Below are 13,295 nucleotides of genomic sequence, written 5' to 3'. Positions count from 1 at the left end.
CATCAACATTAAGGGAAAATAACAACAGTTTATTGTTCTGAATGTGACACATACATTCACATATTTACCCAACCACAGATTATATTTGAGGCATTCATTGTACCCACTACATGCTTGCCTTTCCTTTGTGATAGTTAGAAGCCAATAGTCTAACACGTCTGAGGATCCAGTCAATGTGGGTTTAAATAGCTTTATAAGCCCAAGGTTTTTCTAAACCTAGTTTCTCTTACCTAACCTATAAAAAAGCCTTATCTCTGTTTTTTTCTCTTTTTGTGTGAATTGTGTTCTTTTTATCCCAGTGAAATGTCGTTTCCTAAGGTTACTGTTTTAGACTGCCAATCTCCAACAATATTATCTCACTTTCCATCATTAAATGAAAAAGACGAAACTGTTGAACTGCTACAGTTGAGCACTTAATATATACTAGTGATTCATGTTAATTGCTTATGTTTCAATGAAATTGCAGGGATTACAGATCTGAAAAGGTTTATGACACCCAATATTATAATGTATCATTGCATATATGATCAGATTTGTTGTACACAGACACACACACACGACTGGTTAAAGGACTTACAGGCCACTGCTACACCCATTTTACGGAATTCCATAGTTCTGATACAATAATGTTGTGACTATTTACAGATGGGTAAAAATCTAATATTCAGTGTTTCTTAGAAATGTTCAGAAAAGATAAAAGAAGGCTGGGAGGCAGAGTTTAGAAGGGTGACTGGTTAAAAAAAAATTAAGGCAGAGACTTTTCTAAGTCACAGAGTACTTCCAGTTAAAATAACAACTGAAAAACAGTCACTTTGGCACCACAAGACCTAATACAACTAGATTTAGAATATAATTATTTCCAAGGTGATGCCTGTGGGACTAGGCCACCTTGAAAAACAGTCTATAGCATTCACAGATGGTGACTGGGTTAGATCCTAGGTAGGATGAATTAAGAGTGGTGGCCCTAAGCTTTTCTATATTTATTATCCTATTTGCTTTCATTTTTTACCTTATTTTATGTCTTTATTTCTTTGACCCAGAAGCATCTACTAAGATAGCTGCACATGTATTGGCTATTCCCAGTTCACACAAACTCAGTCCACATTTGTATATGATTGCCTCCCCCCCTTAATTAGTGTTGACCGTAGCCTCCCAGCCTCCTATTTTCCCCTCAACCCCCTTTCCTCTTTTGAACCCTCATCTCTGTTACTGTTACCTGACTTTTAGATAATCTAGATTAGTGTCTAAAAGAGCAGAGTTAAAGGACTTAAGTGGTGAGAAGGCCCCCACTTTAGCCTTTCTTTCTTCCTATTCCATCAGTCCCAGAAGAATCCATGCTTGAATTCTATGCCTTATTTAACTATTAGTTGGAATTGCCCTGGAATGCTGGGCTCTCATTTGACTTTGGAATTTTGATGATTCTTTCTTAGGTTCTTTACAAGTAATATAATGTTGTCTTAACTAGTTTAATTTTTATAAAGAAAGAGAAGAGGTAGAGAAGTTGGTAGAAAAAGAGGAGAGAAGAAATAATAAAGAATAAAAAGACAGATAAACAAATACATTAGAGGAGTCACTTAAACAGCAACCCAAATATCCTCTGCATGTGACAAGAATTCCATGTATACTTCAGAGACTGAGCTATCATGTTTCATACTGGGCCCTGAGGAATTCTATTAGAAGTAATAGGAAGAATTTTAGGAAAGAGAAAAAGGTATATGGACTCAATACAAAAGGAGGAAAAAAAAAAACTGGCAGGAACCTGAGAAGAATGCTTTAGAGCTTTTGTTGAAGCAGGGTCTGGTCATCCATAGCTGATTCCTGAAGACCTGTTAGTGTTGAACGCTTACCCCACACCTTCTTTCTCCTCCATGGCCTCCCATGTCACCACAATGCCTTAATCCATTTCTCTCCAATTTGCTGAAGTACCAGAGCCTCAAAATGGATACCCAGTTGTCTTTAGTAAAGAGGTACAGATAGGGGAAAACTAGGAAAGATAATCTTTGATTTAATTCAGTAACAGAGAGAGAGAGAGATGTTCTTACCATCTTGAGTTAGAACTCTAAAAATACTCCTCATGGAATATCTTTACATGTATTGACTTAGTTCTTTGAACTCTATTATAAGTTAGATTTTCTCTAACTTTAAAAGACTTCTAGAAGTCTTCTTTTTAAAAGGTTTGAAGAAAAAGAAAGGTCAGAACATATGCTTAGGGATTCTGAAAGATGGCATGACTTATGAAGGATAATATTCTGAAAAGTGCAGTCTCTTGTAAATTAATTTGATTCTGTCAGAGGTTCAGCTTGTCCCTCAGCAATGTCACCACAGGTCAGAAACTTGTCCTTAACTTTAGAGGTTTCTATGATTTCAGTACACAGAGAACCTGATTTGTAAGCAGTGATGCCAGTTAACTGATTTTGTTGAGAAATAGCTTGGCTAAAAAACCAAGTTGCATAATTTATGTGGAGTCTTCAGTCATGGAATATATTACCATGCCTCTTTCATTTTTTTCTATGAGTACTTGTAATGTTCTTACTATGTCATAGGGATTATGCTGGGTAGCAGAGGTAAAACAGTGAACAAAAAGAGAATTTGTTCTACCTTCCTGGGTCAGAAATGCGTAATTTGTGAGCATGCTGCCTTCCTTGGAACCTCAAAACAGTGGTAGCCATTTCTCAGGCTCCCTCTTTGAATTCAAATGCTGATTCCTTGTCACCCGTGGTTGCCATGGTAGACATGGCAGTTGCTCTCTTGGTACTTGCAATCTAACAGAGGAAATAAGCACTAATGAAATATTTACAAAAATGAGCAAATATTTAAAATGAATGTAACTTATTTCTATGAAGGAAAGGAACAAGTTTTGTGACAACAAATTAGTCTGACTTAATCTGAAGCTTGAAGGCATGAAATGATTTCCTAGTAAAGTAATGTTTAAACTATGATCTAAAGGACACATTGGAGGGAACTGTATGAAGTGTGTGTATAAGGGGATTGGTGGAGGTACATGCAGTTTCCAGGAAGGGGAAACGGTGTATCAAGTGAGCATAGCACCCTCAAGGGACTGAAAAAGGGCCAGTTTAGCTACAGATTGAGGTTCAGAAGAGTGGTGCTAGCGGTGGCTTGGTGGATAGCTAGAATTAGTGTGTGATACTAAACTCTACGATAATTCTTCAGTCAACAAACATGTATTGAGTAGCAGCTGTGTGCCAGGATGGCGGCTGGGACTTCCATGGTGGGGATGGGTGGGGGCAACAGTCATGGCACCTGCCCTCCTGGAGCTGCACTAATTAAATGCAATTAAGTGTAAATTTCTGGCCGTGATGAGTTCAATGTGATAGATATATGTATTACTAGATGACTCACCTTTCTCTAGAAGGTAAGGAAAGGCCTACCTACGTGGCCTTAAGTGAGATCTGAAGATTTAGTAGAAATTAATTAGGCAACAATAAAGAACAGGGAAGTGTTCCAGATAGAAGGACCATATTTATTCATTCATTTGACAAATATGTATTGAGTGCCTGCTAGGTGCCAGCCAAAAGTCTAAGCTTTGAGGTTAAGTATGGACAAAACGTAAATTGTTCCTCTATGAAGCTTACATTTGAAGCAAGCATCTGAATAAATAAGCAAGCTTTATAGTATGAAAAAGGTGCTAAGAACTATAAGGAAAACATAGACTGGAGAAGGAAGCAGTTTTACATGAAGCGGTCAAGGGAAAACTATGTTGAGAAGGGGGCATTTGAGCAAAAACTAAAACAAGATAAGGGAGGTGTTTTGGAGACACACAGGTCCTATTGGCCTTTCGCATTGGAAACTGAAAAAGACTATAGAACATAAAGAAAGCCTGTTGTTCTAGGGAGATAGCTGTTTCTAGTAAAAAAAAAAAAAAAAAAAAAGAACCTGTTTAGGCCCATAGCTCTTACAGAAGATGCTCTAATTAAAACATTTTCCAAATAAAAGGTAGAGCTATTAAAATCCCATTTTTAGATGTGTTCTTCTATATAAGTTAACACTTGAGAGTCCAACTAGATGTATTAAAGGTGTCTAAGGCCACAGCCCCGTGAGAGTTTCTGGCATAGAAAAAGTGTTTGGATTATTTTGTTGAATGATGTTACTCTTAACGTTACTGTCTAAAATTTTGGAGAATTAAAGGTATATCAAAAGAATGGATACGTACAAGCATCCTCTTTTGAAGAAGAGTAACCTGGAAAATACACTTTTAGAGCAGATTATTAAACATAAGGCTTTGCACACATGTATAGTTTCTTACTCATCTGATGAAGTTCATAAACTTTATTGAATAAAGGAACAATCTTCAAAGACTAGAAAGGTCTCTTAAGAGCTAAGATACATTCACTAAAATCAAGATATGAAAACCAACTGGATATCAAATGACATTAAACAATTTGTGCAAATATTATGTGGCATTATCAGGATAAATTCTTTGGTGGCTATATTAAGTTGGTTGACCCAGTGGAATGGAATAAATATAAAATGTTTTGATTTCCCTGATGTGTTATGCAAAGCGTCTCGTGGGATGTCTATGGATAAGGTGAGCCTTCTTATTGGACTGAAAATGATTGGACTCCTTTATTCAACTTTCAGAGTCAGAAAGTTTGGGGACAGGAAGCCATTTGAGGATATAATTGGGTCACTGTGTAAATTTCACCACCATGTGAGTGGTTAATGGATGAGTTCCTCTCCCAAATGACTTTAGAAATTCCATAGCAATGTCCTGTGAAGTTAGAGTGTCACATACAAGTGTCATATACTTGTCTTTCATGTTTTAAATCAGAAAAGGCATATTTACTGTTTGAAATTTTACTGCTTAAAAAAAAGCAGTATGGAGTCCCGCAGCCAGTGAGCCGGGAGCGCAGCTGCCCACTGGCACTGTGCCCGCCGCAGCTGAACCCGGACCCTACAGGAGCTTAACAGAGAGCAGGGATCGTGAGCCCTGGCCAGAGTGAGCGTGTGCGGCTGCCGCCAAGTCTGCACCTGGAGCACATGGAGAAATGGATGGAAGATAAGAGCAAAGCGAGACTTAGGCTTAAAAGCAGGTTGCTTGCTGCTTGAGGGCCAAATGCAAGTTTGAACTTTGTTCTAGGAAGACACAAGGGATTCCTTCCAAAGCCTGTAAATAAGCCCTGCCCTTGGTGCCTAAGGAAGGGGTTAGTGAAAGTCAGCCTGAGAGTCAACTAACTGCTGAACAGTCGTCAACAGGAAGACACTGGAAGTCATCAAAAAAGATACCCCACATCCAAAGACCAAGGAGAAGCCACAATGAAACGGTAGGAGGGGCGCAATCACAATAAAATCCTATAACTGCTGGGTGGGTGACTCGCAAACTGGAGAACACTTATACCACAGAAGTCCACCCACTGGAGTGAAGGTTCTGAGTGCCACGTCAGGCTTCCCAACCTGGGGATCTGGCAACGGGAGGAGGAATTCCTAGAGAATCAGACTTTGAAGGCTAGCGGGATTTGATTGCAGGACTTTGACAGAACTGGGGGAAACAGAGACGCCACTCTTGGAGGGCACACAAAAAGTAGTGTTGCACATCGGGACCCAGGGGAAGGAGCAGTGACCCTACAGGCGGCTGATCCAAACCAACCTGCTAGTGTTGGACCGTCTCCTGCAGAGGCGGGGGGTGGCTGAGTCTCACCATGAGGACAAGGTCACTGGCAGCAGAAGTTCTGGGAAGTACTCCTTGGCGTGAGCCCTCCCAGATTCTGCCATTAGCCCCACCGAAGAGCCCAGGTAGGTTCCAGTGTTGGGTCACCTCAGGCCAAAAAACCAACAGAGAGGGAACCCAGCCCCACCCATCAGCAGACAAGCGGATTAAAGTTTTACTGAGCTCTGCCAACTAGAGCAACAGCCAGCTGTACCCACCACCAGTCCCTCCCATCAAAAAACTTGCTCAAGCCTCTTAGATAGCCTCATCCACCAGACGGCAGACAGCAGAAGCAAGAAGAACTACAATTCTGCAGCCTGTGGAACAAAAACTACATTCACAGAAAGATAGACAAGATGAAAAGGCAAAGGGCTATGTACCAGATAAAGGAACAAGATAAAACCCCAGAAAAACAACTAGATGAAGTGGAGATAGGCAACCTTCCAGAAAAAGAACTCAGAATAATGATAGTGAAGATGATCCAGGACCTCGTAGAAAGAATGGAGGCAAAGATTGAGAAGATGTGAGAAATGTTTAACAAAGACCTAGAAGAATTAAAGAACAAACAAACAGAGATGAACAATACAATAACTGAAATGAAAACTACACTAGAAGGAATCAATAGCAGAATAACTGAGGCAGAAGAATGGATAAATGACCTGGAAGACAGAATGGTGGAATTCACTGCTGCAGAACAGAATAAAGAAAAAAGAATGAAGAGAAATGAAGACAGCCTAAGAGACCTCTGAGACAACATTAAACACAACAACATTCTCATTATAGGGGTTCCAGAAGGAGAAGAGAGAGAAAGGACCCGAGAAAATATTTGAAGAAATTATAGTTGAAAACTTTCCTAATATGGGAAAGGAAATAGCTACCCATAATCCAGGAAGTGCAGAGAGTCCCATACAGGATGAACCCAAGGAGAAACATGGCAAGACACATAGTAATCAAATTGGAAAAAAAATTAAAGGCAAAATTATTGAAAGCAGCAAGGGAAAAATGACAAATAGCATACAAGGGAACTCCCATAGGTTAACAGCTGAGCTCTCAGCAGAAACTCTGCAAGCCAGAAGGGAGTGGCAGGACATATTCAAAGTGATGAAAGGGAAGAACCTACAACCAAGAATACTCTACCCAGCAAGGGCCTCATTCAGGTTGCACGGAGAAATCAAAAGCTTTACGGACAGGCAAAAGCTAAGAGAATTCAGCACCACCAAACCAGCTCTACAGAAAATGCAAAAGGAACTTCTCTAAGTGGAAAACACAAGAAAAGAAGAGGACCTACAAAAACAAACCCATAATAATTAAGAAAATGGTAATAGGAACACACATATCGATAATTACCTTAAGCATGAATGGATTAAATGCTCCAGCCAAAAGACACAGGCTCGCTGAATGGATACAAAAACAAGACCCATATATATATGCTGTCTACAAGAGACCCACTTCAGACCTAGGGACACATACAGACTGAAAGTGAAGGGATGGAAAAACATATTCCATGCAAATGGAAATCAAAAGAAAGCTGCAGTACCAATACTCATATCAGATAAAATAGACTTTAAAATAAAGGATGTTACAAGAGACAAGGAAGGACACTATGTAATGATCAAGGGATTAATCCAAGAAGAAGATATAACAATTATAAATATATATGCACCCAACATAGGAGCACCTCAATACATAAGGCAACTGCTAACAGCTATAAAAGAAAATCGACAGTAATACAATAATAGTAGGGGACTTTAACACCTCACTTACACCAATGGTAGATCATCCAAACAAAAATTAATAAGGAAACACAGCGTTAAATGACACAATAGACCAGATAGATTTAATTGATATTTATAGGACATTCCATCCAAAAACAGCAGATTACACTTTCTTCTCAAGTGTGCATGGAACATTCTCCAGGATAGATCACTTCTTGGGTCACAAATCAAGCCTCAGTAAATTTAAGAAAATTAAAATGATATCAGGCATCTTTTCTGACTACAACACTATGAGATTAGAAATCAGTTAAGGGAAAAACACGTAAAAAACACAAACACATGGAATCTAAACAATACATTACTAAATAACCAAGAGATCACTGAAGAAATCAAGGCGGAAATCAAAAATTACCTAGAGACAAATGACAAGGAAAACATGACGCTCCAAAACCTATGGGATGCAGCAAAAGCAGTTCTAAGAGGGATGTTTATAGCAATACAAGACTATCTCAAGAAACAAGAAAAATCTCAAATCAACAGTCTAACCTTACACCTAAAGGAACTAGAGAAGGAAGAACAAACAAAACCCAAAGTTAGTAGAAGGAAAGAAATCATAAAGACCAGAACAGAAATAAATGAAATAGAAACAAGGAAAACAATATCAAAGATCAATAAAACTAAAAGCTGGTTCTTTGAGAAGATAAACAAAATTGATAAACCATTAGCCAGACTCATCAAGAAAAAGAGGGAGAAGGCTCAAATCAGTAGAATTAGAAAGGAAAAGGGAGAAGTAGCAACTGCACTGCAGAAATACAAAAGATCATGAGAGATTACTACCATTCAACTGTATGTCAATATAATGGATAACCTGGAAGAAATGGACAAATTCTTAGAAAAGCACAACCTTCTGATACTGAACCAGGAAGAAATAGAAAATATAAACAGACCAATCCAAGCACTGAAATTGAGACTGATTAAAAATCTTCCAACAAACAAAAGCCCAGGACCAGATGGCTTCACAGGCGAATTCTGTCAAACACTTAGAGAAGAGCTAACCCCTATCCTTCTCAAACTCTTCCAAAATACAGCAGAGGGAGGAACACCCCCAAACTCATTCTACGAAGTCACCATCACCCTGATACCAAAAGCAGACAATGATGTCACAAAGAAAGGAAACTATAGACCAATATCACTGATGAGCATAGGTGCAAAAATCCTCAACAAAATACTGTAAAGCAGAATCCAACAGCACATTAAAAGGATCATACACCATGATCAAGTGGGACTTATCCCAGGGATGCAAGGATTCTTCAATATACGCAAATCAATCAATGTGATACCCCATATTAACAAATTGAAGAAGAAACACCATATGATCATCTCAATAGATGGAGAAAAAGCTTTTGACAAAATTCAACACCCATTTATGATAAAAACTCTCCAGAAAGTGGGCACAGAGGGAACCTAACTCAACATAATAAAGGCCATATACAGCAACCACAGGAAACGTCATTCTCAATGGTGAAAAACTGAAAGCATTTCCTCTAAGATCAGGAACAAGAGAAGGATGTCCACTCTCACCACTATTATTCAATATAGTTTTGGAAGTTTTAGCCACGGCAATCAGAGAAGAAAAAGAAATAAAATTAATACAAATTGGAATAGAAGAAGTAAAGCTGTTACTGTTTGCAGATGACATGATACCTTACATAGAGAATCCTAAGGATGCCACCAGAAAACTACTAGAGCTAATCAGTGAATCTGGTAAAGTTGCAGGATACAAAATTAATGCACAGAAATCTCTTGCATTCCTGTACACTAATGATGAAAAATCTGAAAGAGAAATTGAGGAAACACTCCCATTTACCATTTCAACAAAAAGAATAAAATACCTAGGAATAGACCTACCTAGGGAGACAAGAGATCTGTATGCAGAAACCTTTAAGACACTGATGAAGGAAATTAAATATGATACAAACAGATGGAGAGATATACCATGTTCTTGGATTGGAAGAATCAATATTGTTAAAATGACTATCCTACCCAAAGCAATCTACAGATTCAGTGCAATCCCTATCAAATTACCAAAGGCATTTTTTACAGAACTAGAACAAAAAATCTTAAAATTTGTATGGAGACACAAAAGACCCCGAATAGCTAAAGCAGTCTTTAGGGAAAAAAACAGAGCTGGAGGAATCAGACTCAGTGACTGCAGACTATACTACAAAGCTACTGTAATCACATGCAAGAGGGAAGAGATATGGGAACATATGTATATGTGTAACTGATTCACTTTGTTATAAAGCAGAAACTAGCACACCATTGTAAAGCAATTATACCCCAATAAAGATGTTAAAAAAAAAAAGACAATGTGGTACTGGCAGAAAAACGGAAACATAGATCAATAGAACAGGATAGAAAACCCAGAGATAAACCCATGCATCTATGGTCAACTTATCTATGATAAAGGAGGCAAGGATATACAATGGAGAAAAGACAGTCGCTTCGATAAGTGGTCCTGGGAAAACTGGACAGCTACATATAAAAGAATGAAATTAGAACAGTCCCTAACACCATGCACAAAAATAGACTCAAAATGGATTAGAGACCTAAATGTAAAACTGGACACTAGAAGACTCTTAGAGGAAAACTTAGGAAGAACACTCTTTGACATAAATCACAGCAACATCTTTTTTGACCAACCTCCTAGAGTAATGGAAATAAAAACAAAAATAAACAAATGGGACCTAATGAAACGTAAAAGCTCTTGCACTGCAAAGGAAACTATAAACAAGACGAAAAGACAACCCTCAGAATGGGAGAAAATATTTGCAGACGAATCAGTGGACAAATGATTAACCTCTAAAATGTATAAACAGCTCATGCAGCTCAATATTAAAAAAAACAAAAAATCCAAAAATGAGCAGAAGACCTAAATGGACATTTCTCCAAGGAAGACATACAGCTGGCCAAGAAGCATATCAAAAGCTGCTCATCATCACTAATTATTAGAGAAACGCAAATCAAAACTACAATGAGGTATCACCTCACACCAGTTAGAATGGGCATCATCAGAAAACCTACAAAGAACAACTGCTGGAGAGGGTGTGGAGAAAAGGGAACACTCCTACACTGTTGGTGGGAATGTAAATTGATGCAGCCACTATGGAGAACAGTATGGAGTTTCCTTAAAAAACTAAAAATAGAACTACCATATGACCCAGCAGTCCCACTACTGGGCATATACTCAGATAATACCATAATTCAAAAAGACACATGCACCCTGATATTCATTTCAGCGCTATTTAGAATAGCCAGGTTGTGGAAGCAACTGGAATGCCCATCGGCAGACGAATGGATAAAGAAGATGTGGTACATATATACAATACTCAGCCATAAAAAGGAACAAAATTGAGTCATTTATAGAGATGTGGATGAATCTATAGACTGTCACAGAGAGTGAAGTAAGTCAGAAGGAGAAAAACAAATATCGTATATTAACAAATATATGTGGAACCTAGAAAAATGGTACAGATGAACTGGTTTGCAGGGCAGAAATTGAGACACAGATGTAGAGAACAGACGTATGGACCCTGGGGGGGAAAGTGGAGGGGTGGTGGTGGTGGTGGTGTGATGAGTTGGGAGATTGGGATTGACATGTATATACTGATGTGTATAAAGTTGATGACTAATAAGAACCTGCTGTATAAAAATAAAATAAAGATAAGTTAATTTTTTGATAAGAAGGATCTGAATTCCCATCCATACATGTGAGCATAAGCCTATATATAAATGTAAGTATATATCCATTTATACAAATGTATGTGTATGTATATATATACATTTACATTTTCTCCATACATATGGATGTATGTGTGTGTATATATATACATATATATGTATATATACATATATATATATATATATATATATTGGGGGAGAGAGAGAAAGAGAGGGGGAGAGAGAGAAAGAGAGAGAGAGAGAGAAATAGACACCAACCGATGTTACTTGGACACAAATTTAAGATTAAATCAAAGCAAGATGATATTCTTAGTAAATTAGTGCAATCTTGGATGTGGCACAATGTCCAGATTATAAGGACTAATAATTATGTTCTGTGATAGTTTGAATACACTTTTAGTATCTTAGCTGAATTTTTCAGGGATAGTGACATCCTGTAAAGAATGTTTGTATAACCAGGTGTTACTTAATTTTAAGGAAAACCTAAGTATAGATAAGGGACATGTGAGCAGTTTTGTCTTGTTGAAAAATGAAGACATTTTCTCTGTTGTACTTCAGAAGGTTGTACTATCCAAAACAGACACAAGTTTATAAGCCTGTATGTCTTCTGCCCATACCTCTTTCTTGAGCGCAATTTCTTCTCTCCCATTTTCTGCTGGATATATACCCCTTAAACATTCAAAATGCACCTCAAACACAGCAAGGTGAAACTTAACTCACTGTGTCCTACTTCCCTCTAAACTTGCTTCTTTTAATGACTCCCCCATTTTTGTTATTGCACCGCCATTCACCTTGACGCCTGTACCAGAAACCTGGAGGCATTCCAGACACATCCCTTTCCTATCTCTTGTGAGCCCTCTAATGTAATCACTCACAACATTGCTTACCTGTCTCTCATATTCAGTGTTTCATCCTTGTTCTTGTTAATATTTTCCAAAGTAAAGCCCATATCTTCAACCCCTGGAAATCCTTGCATACATTATTTTCTCGCTTCAATCCAATCTCCACATTGAATTCAGTGCGGAATTTCAAGAGCCTATATAATAGAGTTTCTCCTCTGCTAAAATCCTAAGTAACTTTCTGTCTTCTAGAGAGTCTCATCACTTAGGCCTACAATTAATAAGTGACCCCCGCTACCTGTTTCTCAATACTTACCTCCTATTACACCCCTCATATCCCTCAACCTACATTCTCTTCCTACAAGCTATTTCTGGTACTCTGTCACTGTCTTTATACATGCTATTCCTGTCACTCAGAACACTCATCTTCATCATGTCTGCTTGGAAAAGTCCTATTTCATGTAGCAAACTCAGTTCAAAGTTTCATCTATGAAGCTGGTCTTCCTTTATAGTGATGACCACTCCCTTTTTCGTGCCATCTCTGCACCATGATTATGCCTCTGTTGTTTGGAAGGAAAATAGTCTACTAAAAAGTGATTGTTCAGAAAGGCTATATAACGTCACCTCATCTATCATGGCTTGCAAATGGGATATGGAACTAAAAGTGTTTGTGGTACATACCTTTGGGATAATTAGGGTAGAATAAAAAGGCTATGAAATGTTAAATCCTATAGAATTAAGAAATAAGGGTTATTTATGAAGAAGAATACGGATGAAAATATTTTTGATGTCTCTCTAGTTTCTAATTTTATATTTGGTGAATAAAAAGCATGTTTAAAATAAAAATAACTTTAAATGTGGTAGAAATAATTTCACTAAGCCAAGTGTCAACAACCGTTGCCCATGAAGCAGTAATTATAATTATTAGCACTTTTGTACACTCATTGTTTTCCAAGAATTGTATATAGTTTGTATGTAAAGCTGTATCTATTTCACAAGTGAAAAAGGCTATGCATAATGAAGCTAAATCCAAGTTCATGTAGTTTGCGAGTGGCAGAGCTGGGACTGGTACCCAGATCTGTGTGATACCTCAACCTGGGTTTTGTCCTAATCTCTCAGTTTCATAAGAGAAAATTACTATGTGACCTTGAGAATATTATTACAGGGGGAATATATATGCAAGGATGTTAGAATGATAATATTCTTTATGAATATTAAGTGTTAGTTCTCATATGATCTAAAGAGAATTCTGGCCCTGTTGGTTTCTGAAAAAAATTCTAAACTGTATACTGTGGCACAGTTCTTTTAATTGGAGTACTCTGAAAAGTACACAAA

At 37.8% G+C, this 13,295-nt stretch overlaps 1 protein-coding gene across 1 annotated transcript in view; it reads left to right on the top strand.

The window, feature by feature from the left end:
* The window catches only part of DMD (dystrophin), a 2,035,184-nt gene that overhangs the window by 529,916 nt on the left and 1,491,973 nt on the right, over nucleotides 1-13,295 (top strand). The window lies entirely within an intron of this gene.

The sequence above is a fragment of the Phocoena phocoena genome, chromosome X, assembly GCF_963924675.1.
Source record: "Phocoena phocoena chromosome X, mPhoPho1.1, whole genome shotgun sequence".
In the NCBI taxonomy this organism is placed as follows: domain Eukaryota; kingdom Metazoa; phylum Chordata; class Mammalia; order Artiodactyla; family Phocoenidae; genus Phocoena; species Phocoena phocoena.
This window is presented reverse-complemented; position numbering and strand designations above follow the sequence as displayed.